The sequence below is a fragment of the Dama dama genome, chromosome 25 (assembly GCF_033118175.1).
Source record: "Dama dama isolate Ldn47 chromosome 25, ASM3311817v1, whole genome shotgun sequence".
NCBI classification, from domain to species: Eukaryota; Metazoa; Chordata; class Mammalia; order Artiodactyla; family Cervidae; genus Dama; species Dama dama.
In genome coordinates this window covers 55,883,241-55,894,248 of record NC_083705.1, presented here as the reverse complement: position 1 = coordinate 55,894,248, position 11,008 = coordinate 55,883,241, and the positions used below count along the sequence as shown (strand labels likewise).

At 37.8% G+C, this 11,008-nt stretch overlaps 1 non-coding gene across 1 annotated transcript; it reads right to left on the bottom strand.

The window, feature by feature from the left end:
- Window positions 1-2,357: 2,357 nt before the first annotated feature.
- On the bottom strand, window positions 2,358-2,430 carry TRNAW-CCA (transfer RNA tryptophan (anticodon CCA)). The gene has a single exon. It is a non-coding gene; the product is annotated as a tRNA-Trp (tRNA).
- Between the last annotated feature and the right edge of the window lie 8,578 nt (window positions 2,431-11,008).

Below are 11,008 nucleotides of genomic sequence, written 5' to 3'. Positions count from 1 at the left end.
AGTCATATGCTGGTCTTGGCAGGGATTGATAAGAATGTGTAAACTAAGGAGTTATTGGAAAGTTTAGTAGTTTTCTGCTTAAAACACATAAGTCCATGTGGAATTAGTTTGGTTTGATCTTATGTTGGAATATATGGATCTGAATGAGTGAGTGTTGAGTCAAGTGTATCATGATTTTCTCTGGCACAGTTTATCATTTTAATGTGTAATTGAGCAGCAATCTATTTGTAAAAATTTGATTTTGAATTTCAGTACTGCTTCATTGACTAAAACCCAGTATGATTATTTTTCAGCACCCCTCTTCTTCCAGTTAAATTTCATCTTAAAGTAAAGGATTATGCTATTATCTTTTATGGACATGGATAATTTTAATCTGAACCATACCACTCATCAGAATATTGTTCAAAGAATATTATCTGTGGCTAAAAAAAATAGCTTTTCAGATTTCTTTGCTGCAGGTTGATGCGAAAAGGATTGTCCTATAGCATGTAAATGTCCGATAGTCACAATTTGACAAATTCAACAAATAACAAATTAACTTCAGAATTTTTTTTTTTTTAGTTTGAAACATGTTCCATACATCCTTTGATTTATTTGGATATTCTTACATAATCAGGAGTTACAATGACTTAGTTTGGGTATGCATGCTCCAGTTTTTTAATGTCTGAGAAAAGGATCCAGTTGTCAAGGATAAGAGAATATCAGGAGCATATCTTGGCTAAAGAACATGCGAGATTACTAACAAGGAGACCTTGCACTAGCTGTGAAGAAAGACCATAACAAAGAGAATGAAGAATAAAAGACATGAAAAAAAGAGTATGACAACCAGTTATCCATTTTCTAGGTGCTTTTATTTCTATGATCCAATCATCTTAGGCAGAAACAACCCTATCTCTGTATTCATTAAAATATGCTATTTTTTTATTAAAAATCTATGGTAACATTAATTTCCTAACAAAAAAGTTAACATCTTAATCAACATTAATAATATCTGTGTAAATTTTTCTTTAATCCAATTAAATATGCCTCTATTTCAAATATGTTGTCACTATTATAAGTCAGTCATTAGTAATGCTATACATGTACATAATTAGTTGAGATAAAATCCCAAAAGTAGAACCTGAGAATCATAGGAAGATGTATTTGACAGCATTTAATAAATAATCACAAAAGTGGTATTCAGAAAGGTTATTCCAATTTACACTCCCACCAGCGATATTTACACAAACTGTCATAAACTGCAAGTGTTGTTAATTAATCTTTGCCAATATGTTAGAAATTGTTTTCATTTTTATTTTATCGTATAGTTAATTTTTGGGAGACTGAAGTTATATTATCATTTTAAATTTATATCAGTAGTATACAGAGTTTTATACTCTGGATTCTATTTTGTATAATTTTGTTATGATAATTTTAGCATTGTGTTTATTTTCAAAAATTGTACAATGTTAATAGTATTCATTTTGAGAGGAGTTATTTTCTGTATGTTCCCAATTTGATGTTTGTTTGTATTTGACAGTTGATTCTTTCTTTTTGTTCCTGTATGGAAAACAAATTTTAAAATATTGACATTTATTATTTTTTTAAAGTTGTTGATTATGAATTACTTTTAGAAAAGGCCCTGGTCACTAAGAATCTAGTTATTCACCTATTTTTATAATGTAGAATAATATATCATCATATAATTTTAAAGATCCATATTTTCTACAGTGAAAAAGACAGATTACTAAGCAGTAAATACAATTATATGCTACATATGTATATAGAAATAAAATTGTAGAATAACTAAATAGAAATAAAATTGAAAAAAAAAATCTTCAATGGAAGAATAAACATCAATAGCGACCATTTTTGGTTTCTAGATCACTGTTGATTTTTTGATCTTTACAATTTTATATTTAACACGTTGTTATAAAAGTGATATTTAAAAAAAACAAAATTGTAACACCATTATTATAATATGATGACAGACTTTAAGACATATGGAGTCCCTTTACTGTATCAGGTATTATTTCAGGAAATAAAAGTGTAGTGGCAAATTTTAATGATAAACTTCCTATAATATGTATTTATATTGTGTAGGGAAAATGATAGGAAAGTACAAGAGAAAAATAATCAGAAATATGTGCTATAGAAAGTAAAACATTAAATATCTGGTTAGGATAAATTTTTCAAATGTGGTGACTTGAAAGGGCCTTCTGAAAGTTGACATTTAAGTCCAGGTTTGAATGAGATAATGGTCCCCTTGTGGAAGATTTGCAAAGCCCTTTGCATTTTTTTTTTTTAAATATATATTTATTTATTTGACTGCATGAGGTCTTAGTTACAGAGACTTAGTTACAGCACATGGGATCTTGTTCCCTGACCAGGGTTTGAACCCGGGCCCCCTGCATTGGAAGCAGAGAGTCCTAGCCACTGAACCACCAGGGAAGTCCCCAGCCCTTTGCATTTTATATAAACAAAATCTAATATTGTATTTATGATAAATAAAAACAAATTGATAAAATGATTTCAATGTGTGCTTCTTTGTGTGATAGGAAAAGCTACATGGTAGTCAATTAAAAAAATAAAAATTAAAACTGCTGCCCCACATATCCAAAGTTAGCATTAATAATGTACATTTTTATTTAACTTTAACTATGGCTCTATTGCATTAGTTAATAATATCACAAGGCAAGATATGGTTTTTGGTACATAACTTTCTGATAGGTACGGAATTGTGTTTCCCTAAATTTTATACATGAAGTCCTAATTGCTAAGGTGACTGTTTTTGAAGATAAGGACTGTAAGGATGTAACTAAGGTTGAATGAGGTTATGATAGTGAGGTCCTGGCCCATATAGCTGGTGTTCTCATAACTAGAGAAGAATCAAGAGTGGGCACCCGCAGAAAAAGATACACAACACACAGCAAGAAGGCAGCCGTCTGCAAGCCAAGAAGAGAGGTCTCACCAGAACCGACTCTGCCAACACTTTAATCTTGGAACTTGGGACTCCAGATTTGAAAAATGATTTCTGTTGTTGAAGAAGCCACCCAATCTGTATTATACTGACATGGCAGCCCAAGCAGTCTTATACAAAGTGTTTTACTTAATTATTTTTTTAATCGCCTTACATTATATTAACTATTGTCATATAAGTGCAAAGTTCAACAGTTCCCGACTTTTTATTTTCATCAGTATTAATTCCTGCAGAGATTAGTTCACCGTTCCTTTCTTGGTACAATTTTCTAAAGACAGTATTTCAATGTATTGTACCTTTGAGCTTATTTTGTATAAACGTATAAAGTATCTTTCTCATCTTGTGGACAGAGCCAGAAATGAGGGAAATATAATAAACTTCTTTATTTTTTCAGAAGACTGCAAAAATTTGCTCAGAAGTTTTAGAATAGTAATTAAAAATAAATGATTTTTTTTTTACTTCTACTATTATTAAGCAACAAGCTTTATTTTCATATCCTTTGTATTTTTTGAGACTCGTCTTATGGCCCATAAACCAGTGAATAAGTCTCACATGTGTATGTAGAATATGGCTGTTTGTGTTTGGGTGCAATATTGTATATATGTTTATTGAGCTAAGTTCTTTCATTGCTTATTCAGATATTTCAGATGCTTTCTAATGTTGTTGTTTACTTGTTTTGTTAGCTACAGATGCACGTTAAAATCCCCCACTATATTTTTATGTTGTACATTGGTTTCTTTTTCTGGGGCTTCTCCACTGGCAAATGCAAGAGATCCAAGAGATGTGGGTTCAATCCCTGGATCAGGAAGATACCCTGGAGAAGGAAATGGCAACCCAGTCCAGTATTCTTGCCTGGACAATCCCATGAACAGAGGACCCTGGTAGACTACAGTCCCATGGGGTCATGAAGAGTTGGACATAACTGAGCGACTCAGCAACAAATTGATTCCTTTTTCTAGTTCCCATACATTTTGCTTCAGTATTTAAGTCTATATTATTATGTACATATACATTTAGAATTGTTACATCATTTTGGTTGACAGAATGCTTTATCACTTTGAAATATCCCTTAATCTTTAATAACAATACATGTGTTATGGTCTACATTCTGTATGGCAGTGATGACTTCTTTCTCTAGGTCTGTCAGTGATTTATAAATTACTGTATGTGTGTTAGTCACTCAGTCATGTCCAACCCCATGGACTGTAGCCCACCAGGCTACTCTGTCCGTGGAATTCTCCAGGTCAGAATACTGGACTGGGTAGCCTTTACCTTCTCCAGGGGATCTTCCCAACCCAGGGATCGAACCCAGGTATCCCTCATTGCACATGGACTCTTTACAGCTGAGCCACCAGGGAAGCCCTATAAAAATATATTAAACATTTATAAGGGTATCATAAAATCTGTATAAAATAATTTACCTTTGGCATCTGTTAATTCATGGATAATCCTGTTTTAATTTTCACTCTTATCAATTTCCTTCTTTCCTATCACCATTATTTTGTATTTATTGACATATAACAAATACACACTTTATACATATACATGTTAAGTGTTCCTTTCATGGATCATAGCCTTTTCATGACCAAGGGGCTTGTGTAATTCAATGAAGCTGTGAGCCAGTCCATGCAGAGTCACCCAAATGGACAGGTCATAGTGAAAAAAATCTGACAAAAAGTAGTCCACTGGAGGAGGAAATGGCAACCCACTCCTGTATTCTTGCTGCAGAAACCTCACAAATAGTATGACAATGTAAGAAGATACTCCACCAGAAGATGAACCCTCCATGTCAGAATGTACCCAGTATGGTACCGGAGAAGAGCAGAGGGTGTTTACTAATAGCCCCAGAAAGAATGAAGTGGCTGGGCCAAAGTGGAAATGACACTCAGTTGTGGATGTGTCTGCTGGCAAAAGTAATGCCCAGTGCTGTAAAGAATACTATTGCATAGGAACCTGTAATATTAGTTCCATGAATCAAGGTAAACTGGACAAGATCAAGCCAGAGATGGCAAGAGGGCATATCAGCATCTTAGGAATCAGTGAACTAAAATGGATGGGAATAGGCGAATTTAATTCAGATGACCATTATATCTACTACTATGGGAAAGAATCCCTTGGGAGAAATGGAGTAGCCTTCATAGTCAACAAAAGCGTCTGGAATGCAGTAGTTGGGTGCAATATCAAAAACAGTAGAAAGATCTCAGTTCGTTTCAAGGGCGGACCATTGAAGGTCACTGTAATTCAAGTCTGTGTCCCAACCAGTAATGCCAAAGAAGCTGAAGTTGCCTGTTTCGACGCACACCTATAAGACCTAGAACTACACCAGAAAAGATGTCCCTTTCATCATTGTGGTTGAAAGTCAAGATACTCCTAGAGTTACAGGCAAGTTTGGTCTTGGAGTGCAAAATGAAGCAGGGTAAAGGCTAACAGAGTTTTTCCAAGAGAATGCACTGGTCATAGCAAACACCCCCTTCCAACAACACAAGAGACAGCTCTACACATGGACATCACCAGTGGCCAACAGTAAAGTCAGATTGATTATGTTCTTTGCAGCCACAGACAGAGAAGCTCTATACAGTTAGCAAAAACAAGACCTGGAGCTGACTATGGCTCAGATTATGAGCTCCTTATTGCAAAAATCAGTATTAAATTGAATAAAGTAAAGAAAACCACTAGACCATTCAGGTATGACCTAAATCAAATCCCTTATGATTATACAGTGGGGGTGAGATATAGATTCAAGGGATTAGATCTGATAGACAGAGTGCCTGAAGAACTATGGACTCAGGTTCATTACCTTGTTTAGGAGATGGAGACCAAAATTGTCCTAAAGAAAAGGAAATGCAAGAAGGTAAAGTGAAGTCTTTGCAAATAGCTGAGAAAAGAGGAGAAGCAAAAAGCAAGGGAGAAAGGGAAAGATATACCCAACTGAATGCAGAGTTCCAGAGGATAGCCAGGAGAGATAAGAAGGCCTTCTTAAATGAACAATGCAAAGAAATAAGGGAAAGCAAAGGATTGAGAAATACTAGAGATCTCTTCAAGAAAATTAGAGATATGAATGGAACATTTCATGCAAAGATAATGGACAGAAACAATAAGAACCTAACAGAAGCAGATGAAATTAAGAACAGGTGGCAACACAGAAGAACTGCACAAAATAGTTCTTAATGACCCAGATAGCCACAATGGTGTCACTCAACAAGAGCCAGGCATTCTGGAGTGTGAAGTCAAGTGGGCCTTAGGAAGCATTACGATGGGTAAAGCTAGTGGAGGTGATGGATTTCCAGCTGAGCTATTTAAAGCTGGTGCTGTTAAAAATGTCAGCAAATTTGGAAAACTCAGCAGTGGCCACAGGACTGGAAAAGATCAGTTTTCATTCCAATCCCAAAGAAGGGCAATGTCAAAGATTGCTCAAAGGGCAATGTCAAAGATTTGTGCTCATTTCACATGCTAGCAAGTTTCTGGTCAGAATTCTTCAAGCTAGGTTTCAGTAGTATGGGATCAGAGGATTTCCATAGGTGCAAGCTAGACTTAGAAAAGGCAGATGAACCAGATCTCAAATTGCCAACATTTGTTAGATCACAGAGAAATGAAGATAATTAAAAAAAAAAACAAAACACATCTACTTCTGCTTCACTGACTATGCTAAAGTCTTTGACTGTGTGGATGGATCACAACAAGCTGTGGAAAATTCTTAAAGAGATGGGAATACCAGACCACCTTACCTACCTCCTGAGAAACCTGTATGCAGGTCAAGAGGCATCAGTTAGAACCGGATATGAAACAACAGACTGATTCAAAATTGGGAAAGGAGTATATCAAGGCTGTATATTGTCATTCTGCTTACTTTACTTATATGCAGAGTACATCATGAGAAATGCCCTGCTGAATGAAGCTCAAACTGGAATCAAGATTGCTGGGAGAAATATCAGTAACCTCAGATGTGCAGATGACACCACCCTTATGGAAGAAAGTGAAGAGGAGCCAGAAATCCTCTTGTTGAACTTGGAAGAGGAGAGTGAAAAAGCTGGCTTAAAACTCAGCATTCAAAAAATGAAGATCGTGGCATCTGGTTCCATCCCTTCAGATAGATGGGGAAACAATGGAAGTAGTGACAGACTTTATTTTCTTGGGCTCCAAAACCACTGTGAATGGTGACTGCAGCCATGAAATTAAAAGATGCTTGCTTCTTTGAAGAAAAGCTATGCCAAAACTAGACAGCGTTTTAAAAAGAAAAGACCTCACTTTGCTGACAGGGGTCCATCTAGTCAAAGCTTTGGTTTTTCTAGTAGTTATGTACAGATGTGAGAGTTAGACCGTGAAGAAGGCTGAGTGCTGAAGAATTGATGCTTTTGAATTGTGGTGTTGAAGACTCTTGAGAGTCCCTTGGACAGCAAGGAGATCAAACCAGTCAGTCCTAAAGGAAATCAACCCTAAATATTCATTGATAGGACTGATGCTGAAGCAGAAGCTCCAATACTTTGGCCACCTGAAGTGAAGAGCTGACTCATTGGAAAATACTCTAATGCTGGGAAAGACTGGGTGCAGGAAGAGAAGGGGTAAACAGAGGATGAGATGGTTGGATGCCATTATCCACTCAGTGGACAGGCATTTGAGCATCTCCAGGAGATACTGAAGGACTGGGCAGCTTTGTGTGCTATATTCTTGGGTTAGCAAAGAGTTGGACACAATTAAGGGACTGAGCAACAACTGAAAAAACCATACCTTTGATAATATGGAGAACCCTGTGAACAAATTATCTACAGCTACATAACACCTTACACAGACACAGCATTTAAAATAACAAATCTTTGTTATCTCCAGTTTTCTAAGGTCAGAGATTTACACTTAATTTCACTGGATCTACTACTTAGTGATAGATTTCCTCTTCTTGGACTCCAAAATCACTGCAGGTGGTGACTGAAGCCATGAAATCAGAAGAGGGTTACTTCTTGGCAGGAAAGGGGTGAAAAACCTAGATAGTATATTGAAAAGCAGAGACCTTATTCTGCCAACAAAGGTTGTATTGTTAAGGCTATGGTCTTCCCACTGGTCACATACAGATGTGAGAGCTAGACCATAAAGAAGGCAGAACAGCAAAGAATTTATGCCTTCGAACTGTGGTGCTGGAGATGACTCCTAAAAGTCCCTTGGACAGCAAGGAGATCAAATCAGTCAATCTTAAGGGAGATCAACCGTGAATACTCATTGGAAGGACTGATGCTAAAGCTGAAGCTCTAGTATTATGGTCATCTGATGGGAACAGATGACTCATTGGAAAAGTCCCTGATTCTGGGAAAGATTGAGGGCAAAAGGAGAAGAGAGTGTCAGAGGATGAGATGGCTGGATGGCATCACCAATGCAATGAGCATGAACTTGGGCAAACTCCGGGAGATAGGGAGGGACAGGAAGGCCTGGAGTGCTGCAATCCAAGGGATCATGGAGAGTTGGATATGACTGGTGACTGAACAACAGCAGCTACTAGTGTTTTCCCAGGCTGTAATCTAGGTATCTGTCAGGGCTGGTGTATCACTTGAGCTCCTGGATCCTCTTCCAAGCTCAGATGGTTGTTGTAGTATTAATTTCTATAAGTCTGTAGAACAGTGTTGTCTGATTCCTCAAGAACATTAGGAGAGGAAGTCTCTGAACCTGTAGGACTGCAATCCCTCTTTTAAGTTTTCACTTGATTAAATTAAGCCCATTCAGGATAATCTCCCTACTTAGTAAGTTGAAATCAACTCTGTTGACACAAATTACTTCTGAAGAATCCTGTTACCTTTTCCTTTCTCTGTTTACTAGAAGGAAGTCACAGTATCTATCCACATTCAAGCAAAGAAATTATAAAATGGTATGACTTAGATATAGGCTTCTCAGATGGTGCTAGTTGTAAAGAACCCACCTGCTAGTGCAGGAGTTGTAAGAGATGTGGGTTTGATACCTAGGTTGGAAGATCCACTGGAGTAGGACATGGCAACCCACTCCAGTATTCTTGCCTGGAGAATCCCATGGACAGAGGAGCCTGGCAGGCTGTAGTCCATAGGCTTGCACAGAGTTGGACACAAATGAAATGACTTATAGCACACATGCACATAGATATCCAAATTAGGTTAAATTCAACCTACTTTGTTTCCACCAGCTTACCTTGTGGCACAGTAGTAAAGAATCGGTCTGCCAATGCAGGAGATGTAGGTTTGATCCCTGGGTCAGGAAGATCCTCTGGAGAAGGAAATGGCAACTTATTTCAGTATTCTTGCCTGGGAAATCCCATGGATAGAGGAGTCTGGCAGCCTATAGGCCATGGGGTCCCAAAAGAGTGAAATGTGATGTAGTGACTAAACAACAACTCTGTTTCCATTCTTCTTCAAGTACAGACCAAACTGGTATTTGATGCAACTTTCCTCTCTTCTTCATCACAGAATTATTCTGCAATGTACATGTCACCCCCCTTTACTTTCATAGTTTTTTGTGTCCTAGATGGGGCCCCAAGCCTTAGTGCCAAATTGCTGAATTTTGGGGGGAGCATATGGGACCTTCTCTGTTTATAGTTTTCTAGACCAAACTTGACCTTTTTACCCTTGGTGTCTTCTGCCATCATGCTTGCATGCTTCTCCAAAGAACAACTGCTATTGAATGTGGTCCCTAAGCTAGTTTTAGTTCAGCATTCCACATTGTTCACCTTCAGTTCAGTTCAGTTCAGTCGCTAAGTTGTGTCCAACTCTTTGCAACCCCATGAACTACAGCATGCCAGGCTTCCCTGTCCATCACCAACTCCCAGAGTTTGCTCAAACTCATGTCAGTCAAGTTGGTGATGCCATCCAACCATCTCATTCTCTGTTGTCCCCTTCTCCTGCTTTCAATCTTTCCCAGCATCAGGGTTTTTTCAAATGAGTCAGCTCTTTGCATTAGGTGGCCAAAATATTGGAGTGTCAGTTTCAGCATCAGTCCTTCCAATGAATATTCAGGACTGATTTCCTTTAGGATGGACTGGTTTGATCTCCTTGCTGTCCAAGGGACTCTCAAGAGTCTTCAACACCACAATTCAAAAGCATCCATTCTTCGGCACACAGCTTTCCTTATGGTCCAACTCTCACATCCATGCATGACAACTGGAAAAAAACACATAGCTTTGATTAGATGTCAGTGAAGTAATGTCTCTGCTTTTTAATAGACTGTCTAGGTTGGCTTCACTGATAGCTCAGTTGGTAAATAATCCACCTGCAATGCAGGGGACCCTGGTTTGATTCCTGGGTTGGGAAGATCCACTGGAGAAGCGATAGGCTACCCACTCCAGTATTCTAGCCTAGAGAATTCCATACAGTCCATGGGATTGCAAAGAGTTGGACACAACTGAGCAACTTTCACTTTAACTTTTACTTTCTAGGTTGGTCATAGCTTTTCTTCCAAGGAGGAAGTGTCTTTAAAATTCATGGCTGCAGTCACCATCTGCAGTGATTTTGCAGCCCAAAAAATAAAGTCTCTTGCTGCTTCCCTTTTTCCCCCATCTATTTGCCATGAAGTGATGGGACCAGACGCCATGATCTTCATTTTTTTAATGTTGAGTTTTAAGCCAAACTTTTCACTCTCCTCTTTCATTTTCATCAAGAGGCTCTTTAGTTCTTCTTCACTTTCTGCCATAGGGGTGGTGTTATCTGCATATCTGAGGTTACTGATATTTCTTCTGACAATCTTGGTTCCAGTTTGTGCTTCATCCAGCCTGGCATTTCACATAATGTATTCTGCATGTAAGTTAAATAAGTAGAGTGACAATATACAGCCGTATCATACTCTTTTCCCAATTTGGAATGAGTCCTTTATTCCATATCCAGTTCTAACTGTTGCTTTTTGACCTGCATACAGATTTCTCAGGAGGCAGGTAAGGTGGTCTGGTGTTCCCATCTCTTCAAGAATTTTCCACAGTTTGTTGTGATCCACGCAGTCAAAGGCTTTGGCGTAGTATATAAAGCAGAAGTCGATGTTTCTCTGGAACTCTTTCACTTTTTCTATGACCCAACAGATGTTGGCAATTTGAGATCTTGTTTATCTGCCTTT